General features: G+C 55.2%; 1 long non-coding RNA gene across 1 annotated transcript; it reads right to left on the bottom strand.

The window, feature by feature from the left end:
• Window positions 1–1,819: 1,819 nt before the first annotated feature.
• LOC102483639 (uncharacterized) lies at window positions 1,820–13,536 on the bottom strand. The gene is made up of 3 exons (XR_337040.1): window positions 13,404–13,536; window positions 6,932–7,100; window positions 1,820–2,195 (listed from the first exon to the last, which is right to left on the bottom strand). It is a non-coding gene; the product is annotated as an uncharacterized LOC102483639 (long non-coding RNA).
• Between the last annotated feature and the right edge of the window lie 209 nt (window positions 13,537–13,745).

The raw sequence follows: 13,745 nt of genomic DNA, 5'->3' as shown, positions 1-13,745 counted from the left end.
AGACAGGACTCCAGGGGTGGGGGCAGGCAGGGTGGGCCCCAGCAGTGCCTGACCAGGGCTGCCCACTTAGCTCAGCTTGGGCAACTGTGCGACCCTCTGCTGCTCTCTGCTGGCTGCCTCTGTCACTGCAGGCCTGACCGTCTGCAGGGAGCAGGCCAGGCTCCCCCAAACCTCTCTTCTCCCCATTGTGAACGCAGGCAGTGGTGCCAGGAGCCAAATTGGGGTGGAGTTCCATAGGAGGGGTGTCTGAAGGATCTGAGAGGCCATAGGGACCCCCAACCCAGCCTTGCCCTGGCCAACAGCTCTCAGGGGACTCCCTATCGGGCAGCCTGGGGACCCCCAATGGCTGTAAAGGAGACAGCGGCTCAGAGAAGCTGAGCTTCGCCTGGGGTCATAAGGCCAGCAGGCCAGAGTGCCCCATGGGACAGGAGGGTCTCTGTGTGGCTATGGCCAGGGGACAGGAAATCCCACCCTGGGTGTCCCTCACTGTGGCTTCCCCCATTCCCAGCCCAGGGGTGTGAGGTCAGGCTGCAGGCGGGGCTGCCATCTGCTCTGTCTGTCTGTCCTCAGCCGCACCCTGGACAGGGCCCCGCTCTCCCAGCCTCCTCCCACCCCAGGGCTCACAGCAGACTGAGGGGAAAGCTTTCACGGGGGGTCTTCCTCTGTGCTGGGCTGGGCCTTCAAGCTGAATTCTGCCTCTCTTAGCAGCATTTAATACATACAGGGAAGATCAGGCAGCCACAGCCAGGGGACACTGTGGGCTTGAAGTGAATCTGCACTCGGACGTGGGCTCAGAGGGGCGAGGCTGGAGGAGTGGAACTGGGTAGCGGGGACCTGGGGCGACTTCCCAGAGGGGAGCAGGTGTGGGGAGGTAAGAGTTGGGTAGGCCGAGACTTCGGAGAGGTCCAGATAGGAGAATGAGGCCTGAGAGAGGCTGAGACCAAGGAGGCCTGGTCCTGGGGAGGCCGGGACTGGTAGGCTGGGGTCTGGGGAAGCCAGGAGGCCAGGGTTAGAAAGAGGGTGTGACACAGACTGACCAGGTCCCAGTTTTCGGCCCCCTGTGCTGGAGAGGGTGTGGCGCTCCCAGCCTCGCTGCCCGGTGTGTAAATGGGCCAGGCGGGCCTCTTCGGGCTGCTCTGGCTACTCGGTGACTTTAATGGTGAGCACCTGGTGAGTGGTGGCCGCTGTCACCAAGCACGATGCTGTTCTCCACCCACTTTATGGGGCTCAGTGACTCTTGGAGGACACCTGACCCCACCACCTGTGCGCTGCTGGAAAGAGGCCGTCTGATGCCCCATGCCCAGGTGGACGGGCCAGGGACACTGCATGCAGGTGGTGCTGGCTGCAGGCTGAGCTGAGGCAGGGCCCGTGGAGGGCTTGGGGGGAGAGCTCCGTGCCTCAGACAGACCCATCAGATGAGAAGCCCCCAGCACCCTGGCCTCCCTTCTGCCACCTCTGTGAATGCTGCTCCTTGGAACATCACCCGGGGGACCAGCAGTTAGCATAATGGCTATGTTGCTGGCCTCCCATGTAGCCGACTGTGGTTCGAGTTCCAGACCCGGTGGCTTAAACTCACGCCGGGCGCGTGCGCGTGCGTGCCCAAGATCCTGAGAGGAGAATGGAGGAGAAGGGATTGCGGCGTGGCCGTCCTCCCCGGGGGGGGATTTATTGCTTTCTGTCTCTCTGACTCTCTCTCTCTCTGTCTTTCTGGCAAGCGCACGTGCTCTATAGCAAAAACCTCTCCAAAAAAAAAAAAAAAGAAAGAAAAGAAAAGAAAGGACATCCCCCGTGCATGTTGGGGTGTCCTCGGTTGCTGCTGCTTCTAATCCCACCCACCCTCGGAGGCCGCTGCTGGGACAAGTGCTGAAGGTGTCTCCTGACTTCCCCTGGGGCCTCCGAGCCCCGGGAGCAGTGAGCATGGTGTGGCCTGTCGTCCTGGGGCTCCGTTCCTGCTGTTCAGGCCCCTATGAAGACATAAATGAAGGCTGAGCAATTCGAGGAAGGCGGGAGGACGCGGCTGGTGACGGGGACTGAGGCCGGCTGCACACACATCAAGGAGAATTTTTCATGAACTGTGAACGTGCCTCCCAGGGAACACGCAGGGGCTGCTGTGACAGGACACGCACGGGCCCCTTCCACATGGGTGTGCCAGCATCTGAGTATACGGGCACTAGGTATGTGGACACCCACTGTACCTGCAAAGAAAAGGGACGGGGTGGGGTGGGACCAGCAGTTAGCGTAATGGCTATGTCGCTGGACTCCCACGTAGTCAACCGCAATTCGCGTCCCTGGCTTAAACTCACATTGGGCGTGTGTGTGCGTGCGTGCCCAAGATCCCGAGAGGAGAATGGAGGAGAAGGGACTGTGGCGTGGCCACCCCCCCTGGGGGGTGACTTCTCACTTTCTGTCTCTCTTGTCTCTCTCTGTCTCTCTGGTGAGCACAAAATCCCTCAAAAAAAAAAGGTTTGCAGAAAAGAGAATTAGCACCCATATATTCTGGTGCAAAAGTTTTGAAATCCATGCATAATAAGCATTTTTCATGAATTAAAGAAAAAAAGTATAGGGACCAGCAGATGGGGTAATGGTTATTTCACTGGATTCCTACATGGCCAACTGTGGTTTGAGTCCCGGGCCTGGAAATTTGAAACTTGCTGGGTTTGTGTGCATGCATGCCCAAAATCCCAAGAGGAGAATGGAGGAGCAATTGAGGCATGGCCCTCCCTCCTAGGGGGTGATCTCTCACTTTCTGTCTCTCTGTCTCTCTCCAGCAAACACACACACCCTATAACAAAAATCCCTCTTAAAAAAGAAAACAGTAGGGCCCAGCAGGTGGCATGGTGGTTAAAGGCACTGGACTCCCACATGGTTGGCTGCAGTTTGAGTCTCGGACCTAGCGGCTTCCTTTCTTGCTTTCCCTTTCTCTCTCTCTCTGATCAAATTAATAATAATAACAACAACAATACTAATAACACACAGAATTAAATAAACAATTTTTTTAGAGGTTTTTGCTATGGGGTGTGTGCACTCACCAGAGAGACAGAGAGAGACAGAGAGACAGAAAGTGAGAAATCACCCCCCAGGGGGGATGGCCACGCCGCAATCCCTTCTCCTCCATTCTCCTCTTGGGATCTTGGGCACGCACGCACATGAGCCCGGCATGAGTTTAAGCCACTGGGTCCAGGACTCGAACTGCGGTTGACTACATGGGAGTCCAGCAACGTAGCCATTATGCCAACTGCTGGTCCCATAAACTTGTTCTTTAATTCCACTTTCCACTAGCTTTCTGAAGAAGTCGCCTCTGAACCGCACACAGGTGTGAACATTCAGCAGAGGAGGGGAGCCCCGCATGCACTGCCGTCTGTGATCACAGGGCCTGCCACAGCCAGGGCCACTTCTCAGCCCTGATCCCAAATGGTGGCCACTCCTCAGTGGCCACGAGGCCAGGTCATCAATGCCTTGGTGTTTTCAGGGTGGCCTCGCCGGCAGGGGTGGCAGGTATTTGGAAGGACATTAGCCTCGAACACCACTGGCCGGGGAGGCCAAGGTCAGCACTGCCCAGCCCCTGCAGGGACACTGAGTACCAGCCACGAAGCCGAAGCCGGGCTGAGTGAGGAAAGAAAATCAATGGTAGGCAGGGCTGACCGCAGACGCTCAGGGTTGGGGAGCAAGCTGACCTGGGCTCACGCGCCCGGACCACGTTTCCACCTACGTCAGAGGCCGCTTAAGGGACAGCGGTGAGCACGCCCCGGAGCCTGTCCCCCTGGGCTTTGAACCTCCGGCCTAGGGTGGGAGGACAGGTTCCCTGCCTGCGTCTACTCAGAGCTGCTCCCAGGGAGGAGGAGAAGGCTCGAACGACTCTGGAGACGCTCCTGGTCGGCCAGCCAGGCCGCCTAAATAAATCTCCAATAAATCCTGCAGAGCCTGGCTTGAAGGGCACCAGCTATGGGTGTGCTGGGGGCGGGGAGGGGAGAGGGCACGTCTTTGAGCAGCCCCGAATTATTACACATTACAAAATAGGAGCTGCAGGGTCATGCTACGGAGTTATTACTTTTTTTTTTTTTTTTGGAGAGGTTTTTGCTATAGGGCATGTGCGCTCGCCAGAAAGACAGAGACAGAAAAATAAAGATAGAAAGCGAGAAATCACCCCCTGGGGGGATGGCCACGCCGCAATCCCTTCTCCTCCATTCTCCTCTCGGGATCTTGGGCACGCACGCACATGTGCCTGGCGTGAGTTTAAGCCACCAGGTCCAGGACTTGAACCACGGTCGACTACGTGGGAGTCCAGCGACATAGCCATTACACTAACTGCTGGTCTCTCTGTCTCTGTCTTTCTGGTGAGTGTGCGCGCCCTATAGCAAAAACATCTTGAAAAATTATTTTTAATATGTATTTTTAAATATGCTACAGGTGGTTACCAGAAAAAGATAGCAAGAAAGCATCCCCAGGGGGACAGCCATGCCATTTTCCTCTCAGGATTTTAGGCACACATGCACACCCACCCTGTGTGTTTGCCAAGCCGGCCACGTGGGATCCTGCTGCCTTAGCCATCCTGCCACTGACTAGCCCTATTTCAGGCATTTTCCATAATGACAAAAGTGATACATGCTGGGAACCAGCAGTTGGCGTAACGGCTATGTCACTGGACTCCCACGTAGTCGACCGCGGTTCGCATCCAGGACCTGGTGGCTTAAAACTCACGCTGGGTGTGTGTGCATGCATGCCCAAGATCCCGAGAGGAGAATAGAGGAGAAGGGATTGCGGCGTGGCCATCCCCTCTGGGGGGTGATTTCTCGCTTTCTGTCTCTCTGTCTCTCTCTGTCTGTCTGGCGAGCGCACGCGCCCTGTAGCGAAAACCTCTCAAAAAAAAAAAAAAAGAAAGTGATACATGCTTGTCAGGATAGAGTACAAAGCATAGGCCAGCAGGTTGCATGATGATTGGGGCACTGGACTCCCACATGGACAACCACAGTTCAAGTCCCAGACCTGGAGGCTTGCTTTCTCACTTTCACTCTTTGGTGAGTGTGCCTGCCCTATAGCAAATTGAATAATAATAGTACTTATGACAAATAAAATGAAATAAATTATATATATATATATATATATATTTAAAGCTCCAAGCAGGGCTGGCCTGGGTAATGCACGTGCGGCTTAGACACACCAGATCCACATGGAAAGGCCTAGGTTTGGTTCCCGTGTCAACCTGTGCTCCCTGGGTGCTCACACCCGTGATCCTGGCTGGTTGGGAGGCTGCAGAGGGGCTCATGGAGCTTGCCTTCCCCCCGCCCCCTCTATCATGAAAGGAAAAAAAAAAAAAAAGAACAACTGGAACAACAACAACAAAAGCTGAGTGGGACCAGCAGTTAGTATAATGGCTATGTCGCTGGACTCCCATGTAGTTGCCTGAAGTTCGAGTCCCAGACCCAGTGGCTTAAACTCACGCCGGGCGCGTGTGTGCCCAAGATCCCGAGAGGAGAATGGAGGAGACGGGATTGCGACGTGGCTATCTCCCCTGGGGGGTGATTTCTCGCTTTCTGTCTCTGTCTCTGTCTGTCTGGTGAACGCATGTGCCCTATAGTAAAAACCTCTCCAAAAAAAAAAAAAAAATGCTGAGAGTAGAAAGGTGTGTGTAGAATAATACTTGTCCCAGCCCTCCCGTCCTGGAAGGCCCTGTTGCTGGGCCTAGGGCCCAAGCAGAGCAGCCCCTCGCGGGTGCCATGCTTCTTTGGTGCCCACTGAATCCTGGTAACCACCCTCGTGAGCGGGGGTTATTCTTCTCACTTCCCCAAGGAAGAGTCCCGAGTCCTGTCTGGCCCAAAGACACTGCCCGGGGCCTCCCTCTGGAGTGCGTGTGCTCCCATGAGGGCTGTGCCCAGGGCAGAACAACCTCCAGAACTGACGTTGATGTATTGGCCTTGTGTCTTTCCGGTCTTCCTACGGCACGCACCTGCTGTGTCCAGTAAAGACATCTTGTACCCTGAGTCTGCCGCTTTCTTTTCTTTTTAATTATTTAACATCGTGCGTGCTTGCCAGAGAGCGACAGAGAGGCAGAGTGAGAGAGTGAAAGCAGCCCTTACTGGGGTGCGGTCACAGCAGAATCTCTTCTCCACTTCTCCATCCTGTCAGGATCTTGGGCATGTACACACATGTGTGTGCACACACATGCCCGGTATGTTTTCCGAGACTCCAGGGCTGGGATTTGAACTGCAGTTGGCCCTGTGGGAGCCAGCTCTTTTAATTATTATTATTATTATTATTAAATTATTTATTTTATTTTATTTATTCATTTATTTTAATTTCATCAGGGAGAGACACAGAAAAAAATTGAGAGAGGGAAAGTGAGAAAGCAAGCTGCCAGGTCCGGGACTCAAACCATGGTCAGCCACATGGGAGTATCCAGTGCTTTAAACACCACGCCACCTGCTGGTCCCAGAAAGCCAGCTCTTTTAACCACTAGGCTATAGGGCCAGCTTCTGCCGCCGTATTCACTGGCAGAATCCCATTTCATTAGCCACAAAGAAGCACATGTTGGGACCAGCAGTTAGCGTAATGGCTATGCCACTGGACTCCCACGTAGTCGACCGCAGTTCGCGTCCCGGACCCGGTGGCTTAAACTCACACTGGGCGCATGTGCGTGCGTGCCCAAGATCCCGAGAGGAGGATGGAGGAGAAGGGATTGTGGTGTGGCCATCCCCCCTGGGGGGTGATTTCTTTCTTTCGGTCTCTCTGTCTCTCTAGTGAGCGCACACGCCCTATAGCAAAAACCTCTAAAAAAAAAAAAAAAGCACATGTTTATCCAGCCAACCTCCCTTTCTGTCATCCCTCTTTCTCCGTGGCTGGGGACCCCCAGCTCTCTTGGGCACTGCAGTACACAAGCTGGGCTCCCATAGTTCTGCCTCCCTGGACTGCTGGACTGCAGGGCCCCAGGGCTCACCTGGTGTCAGCTCCTGCACCCGAGGTGGTGAGCTCCCTGGACCTAGCACACATGACTTTTGGAAAGGGTAAGTTGAGCACAGAGTCTCTGGCTTCAGATCTTGCTGTGGGCCTTCAGGCAAGTTGCATTATTCTCTGAGCCTCAGTTTCCCCTGCAGGGATGAGAGCTCCTGTAAGGGAAGGTTGAGAATGCCTTAGTTGCTGGCAGAGTACACCCCAATCTTACGAGGAAGAGAATCTGGGTGGGAGGGGGAATCCTACTTCTCCTCGTACACGTGTCGAAAGTGATTACATAAAGTGGCGAGGCGTGATTGCATTCACAGCAACGCCGTGGCGTGTTCTGGGATCTCACAGACAACCTTCACTCCAGGAAATGCAATCATATTTTAGTAGCTCTGATAAAAAAAGAATAAAATGACATTGCTAAATAGAACTTGAGTAGGATCTGTGAACACAGGCGTGGAGTCGATAACAGGATAATGTACCGATGGGGGAATTTACGTGTCCGGGGAGCAAATACCAGCCGTGTTTGGCGCTGGCTGATAACGGGAAGACAAGCCCAAAATTAAACAAATGTGCATGAATTCCTCCGCCGGCAGACAGAGTAAATACATCAGTTAAAAAATGGGTACAGAGTAAACAGCAAAATGCAACAAATCAGAATGCACGCAGGGAGCCATGACTGGGCAAATATTTCCGAAAACGCAGGTAAAAGGTGTGCGGTAAAGGGATAACTTCGAGAGGGCTCCCCGTCCGTGCTCCAGGCTGAGGTAGAAACAAGCAATGGTGTACACTGTCAAGATAACATAGTGAGTACCAGCAGTTAGTGTAATGGCTATGTCGCTGGACTCCCACGTAGTTGACCACAGTTCGAGTCCCGGACCCGGTGGCTTAAACTCACGCCGGGCGCATGTGCGTGCGTGCCCAAGATCCCGAGAGGAGAATGGAGGAGAAGGGATTGTGGCGTGGCCATCCCCCCTAGGGGGTGATTTCTGGCTTTCTATCTCTCTGTCTGTATTTCTGGCGAGCGCATGCGCCCTATAGTTAAAACTGCTCCAAAAAAAAAAAAAAGATCCCATCGAGGTGCCTCTGTCTCCTTCTCTTTCTCTCCTGGGGGGAAAAAAAGAAAGAAAAAAGGGAACCAGCAGTTAGTGTAATGGCTATGTCACTGGACTCCCACGTAGTCGACCGCGGTTCGTGTCCCAGACCCGGTGGCTTAAAACTCACGCCAGGTGCGTGTGCATGTGTGCCCAAGATCCTGAGAGGAGAATGGAGGAGAAGGGATTGCGGCGTGACCATCCCCCCTGGGGGGTGATTTCTCGCTTTCTGTCTCTATGTCTCTCTCTGTCTGTCTGGCGAGCGCACATGCCCTACAGTGAAAATCTCTCCAAAAAAAAAAAAAAAAGAAAGAAAGAAAGAAAGAAAAAACAAACATTAACAAAGAGAGGGAAACAGGCGGACCTTGTAGCCTAATGATTAAGGGAGACAGATGGCCAGCCATGGTTTGAATCCTGGCTCTAGTGACTTGAAAAAAAAATAAGTCTCTGTGTGTGTATATGTATGTGTGTATGTATGTGTGTATGTATGTGTGTGTGTGTGTGTCCAAAACCCCATCAGGACAGAGAACTGGAGACGGGATTGCGGCGTTATCATCGCACCTAGGGCGTGTGCGCTTTCTCCATCTTGCTGTTCGTCTATGGGGGAAAGGAGGGAAGGGGAGGCATTCTAAGGGCAGCTGACGACAATAAAAGGGAGTCTGTAAGTGCCCTGAGGTGGCTGGGCTGCAGCTCACAGCCCCTCCTCCCCCTAGGTCCCCTGGCTACTTCCTCCTTGGGAGCCAGTTGGCCCTGGTGACCCGCCCAACCTTGGGAGCGACCAGCAGTTAGGCTCCTCCCACATGCCCGAGGCTCGCCCCCAGATCTGGTTCATTGTCCTGAGCAGGAGGACAGAAGCCTCCCATGTCTACCCTCTGCCTCCGAAGGTGACTTCCTAGAGGACCCTCATATACACCCCACCAGGATCCTCTGGTTCGAGTCCCGGACCCGGTGGCTTAAACACATGCTGGGCGTGTGTGCGTGTGTGTCCAAGATCCCAAGACAAGAATGGAGAAGGGATCGCGGCGTAACCATCCCCCTTAGGGGTGATTTCTCACTTTCGAAGGGAGTCCGCGTTCTGAAGCGTTTGTAAAACCCAGTTGTTTTATTTATTGCTAGGCCGTTCAGGCCGGCCTTGATTCTCCAGGTAGGCTGGCCCTGGCCCTGGGCCACCGCAGGGGCTCGCCCTGTCCCGCTGCAGCCTAGGAGTGAGTGGACCCTTTCCGTGAACAGGATACCCTGTCTCACCTGGCAGCTGCTGCCGCCCCATCTGTGGGCCCAGGCCCTGGCTTCCTTGAAGCAAACGTGAAATCCTGAGCCCTTTGCATTTTTAAAAAATATGTAACAGTTGGGACCAGCACTTGGCATAATGGCCACTTCATTGAACTCCCATGTAGCCGACCGCAGTTCGAGTACCAGACCCAGTGGCTTGAACTCATGCCGGGTGCGTGTGCATGCATGCCCAAGATCCTGAGAGGAGAATAAAGAAGGGATTGCAGTGTGGCCATCCTCCCTGCGGGGTGATTTCTTGCTTTCTGTCTCTCTGTCTCTGTCTTTCTGGCGAGCACACGTGCCCTATAGCAAAAATCTCTCAAAAAAAAAATATATATGTATATATATATATATATGTAACAGCATTATTGGGCTACAACTCACATTCTGTACAGTTTGCCAGTTTCTAGGACACAACTGAATGCTTTTGGGTATATTCCCAGGCTGAGCGAACGTCGCCACTACCTGGTTCCAGACGTTTGAATACCCAGAGGAAACTCTGGCCACTTGGCAGTTGTTCTTGTTCCTCTCAGTCTCCCATCCCTAGGCCACCACCAGTCTCTCTGAGGTTTCTGTCCCTGTGGATCTGCCTATTCTGAGCGCTTCGTATAAATGGAATCCCATGACACGTGTCCTGTGTCTGGTTTCTCTCACTCAGTGGAATATTTTCAAGGCTTGTCCCTGTCATGGTATCAGTATTTCTTTTCTTTCTTTTTTTTTTTTTAGAGGTTTTTGCTATAGGGCATGTGCGCGCCAGAAAGACAGAGAGAGACAGAGAGACAGAAAGCGAGAAATCACCCCCCCCCCAGGGGGGATGGTCACGCCGTAATCCCTTCTCCTCCATTCTCCTCTCGGGATCTTGGGCACGCGTGCACACACGCCCGGCGTGAGTTTAAGCCACTGGGTCCGGGACTTGAACCTTTAACCACCAGGCCATGGGCCGGCTCACTTCATTCCTTTGACCGATATACCCCATGTGAATGGACTGCATTTTATTCATTGATCCTTTGATAGACATTCGGGGGGCTTCCAGCTTTTGGGCACATGTGAATAAGGCTGCAGTGAACCAAGAGTCGCAGTCCCCAAAGTTGCTGATCGCTGTGTGGGAGGATGCGTGGGGGATGGGAGCTGTTCCCATGAAGGTGGAAACTGACCAAACCCTCCAAGGGGTTCCTCCCTGGGTGCTGCCAGTGGTCTCCTAGACTCCAGACTTTCAACAACACAGTTGCTTACAACAGCTCCTTTTTTTTTTTTTTTTTTTTTGGGAGAGGTTTTTGCTATAGGGCGTGGCGCTTGCTAGAAAGACAGAGAGAGACAGAGAGACAGAAAGTGAGAAATCACCTCCCAGGGGGATGGCCCTGCCACAATCTATTCTCCTCCATTCTCTTCTTGGGATCTTAGGCACGCACGCACATGCGCCCAGAGTGAGTTTAAGCCACCGGGTCCAGGGCTCAAACCATGGTTGGCTACATGGGAGTTCAGCGACATAGCCATTACGCTAACTGCTGGTTCCACAACAGCTCCTTCTAGTTCAGTCATCAGCTGGAAGGTTGAGTCCCCAAGCTTCCTGCTGCACTGTCTTTTCTGAGGTCTTTGTCCAACCCTTTGCTTCTGAGCCTCTATTGCCAGACAGGAGGTGAGGTTTTCAGTGTGACCGTCCACTCCCACAAGGCAGGATTGAGAACTTTCTACTCCCACCCTGGGACTGTCCAGGGTGTCTGGGTGCTGGAGGCAGGCCGGGCCTCCCTCAGACCACATCACAGCGGCCACCCTGTCTGTGCGTCTTGCTTTGGCTTAGAGTCCACAAGCTGTTTCCCGAGTCTGAAGGGGGACAGAGAAGCCTGAGCACCTGCCTGGCCTTTGCTGAAGAGGCCGTTCACAGGCTCAGTCATGTCGCCCAAAATGTGAGTCACACAATGGCCTTCATCATCGGGGCAGTGAGAGGTGGCATAGCTGTGGGGCTGAGGGGACACCCCGCATATGGAGTCCTGGGGGAGGGTCAGAAAAGATCACAGGGTTACCCAGAGGATGGGCTGAGTGCAGTCCTGGCTCCCGGTGGAAGAGATCAGGGTCAGGGCCATCTCCGCCTTGAGCACATGTTAGCATTGACTGGTGGGTGCACCTGCCCACACTGTGCAGAGTGGAGGGAGGGTTAAGAACTGGGGCTGGGGGGAACCAGCAGTTGGCATAATGATTATGTTGCTGGACTCCCATGTAATTGACCGGGATTCAAATCCCGGACTCGGTGGCTTAAACTCACGCCAGGCGCATGTGTGTGCGTGCCCAGGATCCCTAGAGGAGAATGGAAGAGAAGGGACTGCGGCGTGGCCATCCCCCCTGGGGGGGTGATTTCTCGCTTTCTGTCTCTCTGTCTCTCTCTCTCTTTCTGGTGAGCGCAGGCACCCTAAAGCAAAAACCTCCCCAAAACAACAACAAACCAAAAAACAAACCTGGAGCGTATGGGGCCAGCAGGTGGTGTGGTGGTTAAGGGCACTGGACTCCCATATGGCCGACTGCAATTCAAGTCCCAGAACTGGCAGCTTTCTCTCTCTCTCTCTCTCTCTCTCTCTCGTCAAATTAAAAGAAAGAGAGAACGAACCTGGGGGCCAATCCTGATAATCAGATGCAGGTGGTCTTTGGGAAGAACACAGCAAGGCCAGCCTGGCAAGCTCACCAGGAGAGAGTGTGTCATCTAAGGGGTGTCTGGGGGGAAAACCAGCACAGAGCCACAGGAAGCTGATGGGCCTTCACCCCAGCCCTGCCTGAGGATGGTCCCGACCCCTGGCCCTTGGGGCGCTGGGCAAGGGTGACTCTGGGGCAAGGGCAGGCCCTGAGGAATGAGTCTCAAGGCCCAAGTTCCCACCTCACACATGGCCTCCTCCTTTATTCAGTGAAGACGCACGGACATGTCCTTATGGCTGGCACCCAGCAAAGTCACCAGCAAGGAGGACAAGAAGAGAAGAGGGAGTTTGCAGCTAAGGACGTGCCCAGGCCAGGCCCGGGGGTCAGAGAGGTCCTGGGGGGAGGTGCCTGCCACACTGACCCGGAGGAGGAGGGACCCAGGAACAGCATGCAGATAGCCTGGAGCTCAGAGTGAGCAGCACAGGGCAGAGGTGCGGGCTGTGGGCAGCGGCCCCCAGGAGGAGGGAACATCTGCAAAGGAGGACCACGCCATCTGCCCAGGCCGCTGCCCACAGCCCTCTGAGCGTCTGCCTCCCAGCTCAGTGTGCCTGCCCCGCTTGTCTCTTCGTTTCCAGCAGGAGGAGAAGGGGCAAGAACACTGAGACCCCAGCAGGTAGCCTCCCTCGGCCTAGGTGGTGGAGAGGGTGTCACCCAGGGGACACCTGGAGACGTTTTTTGGCTGTCACACTGTGTGTGTGTGTGTGTGTGTGTGTGTGCACCAGCTGCCGTCTGGGGGGTGGCTAATGATGGCCAATGGCCTGCAATACTCGGGAAGACCCTTACCACAAAGGGTCAACCCTGCTGACAATCAGGGCCGAGGCAGGGGGCGCAGGGCCAGCAGGGCGGGTGAGGCAGGGAACCAGGTTGCCACTCAGTCAGACCTGGGTCTCTGGAAGTGACTGATGGGGAGGGGTGTGCTCTGGAGGGCAGGCAGAGCGGGTCTCCCTACGGAAGGCAGGGGCCACTGCCACGCAAGATGTGGGCAGGAGGGCTCGGAGCGGAAGGCAGTGTTGGAAAGGGCCTTTGTCGGGGAGAGGGGCTCAGTAAGGCGGCATGTGTGGTGGGGGGAGGGCGGAAAGGAGGGGGGCGCTGGCAGATGTAACGGAGAGGTAGGGGAGAGAGGAAGCATGGGGGCTGCGGGGGCTCCAGGGGGAGCCTAGGGGTCAGCGCCTGCCCGGTGGGTGGGCGGTGGGAATGGGAGGGCAGGAGAGGAACAGCGCTGGGCAAGCCCCTAGGAGGCTCCTTTCCTTCCTCGCGCCTTTGGCTGGGGGAGGAGAGGATGGTTTCCTTTACCCCTTAAAACCACAGGAGAAGCGGGACTTGCTCTAGCGGAGCCTCAGCTGTGAGCCCAGGCGCCTCACCCCCGGAGGAGGAAACCAGGTGTGCAGGTGTGGGATGGCGCTGGCCGGCGGGCTCCGGACCCACCTGGCCAACTTGGGCACCTGGAACACCCAGGAAGAAATCGCAAATCTGGTCTCAGGCTCCGCTCCCATTGAAGCAGGGGACTTCCGTGGATACAGGGAAGGCAGAGCTCGGGGTGGGCAAGGTGACAGGTCTCCCGTGGGGGTGTGGTCACAGCCCAGCCTGTGACCACAGCTAGCCGGGCCAGCTCTGCGGGCTGGGCCTGCAGCGGACGCACTCTGATCCGAGCGCATGGGGCGGGGCTTCCGGAGCAGAGCGCGCGGGTCTAAGGATGGGATAGGGGTGGGGCTCCCGGCTGGGGGCGGGGCCAGGGGCGGGGCGGGGCAGGGCCTCCTTTGGTCTTGG

The sequence above is a fragment of the Tupaia chinensis genome, unplaced genomic scaffold (assembly GCF_000334495.1).
Source record: "Tupaia chinensis unplaced genomic scaffold, TupChi_1.0 Scaffold144015_1, whole genome shotgun sequence".
In the NCBI taxonomy this organism is placed as follows: Eukaryota; Metazoa; Chordata; class Mammalia; order Scandentia; family Tupaiidae; genus Tupaia; species Tupaia belangeri.
This window is presented reverse-complemented; position numbering and strand designations above follow the sequence as displayed.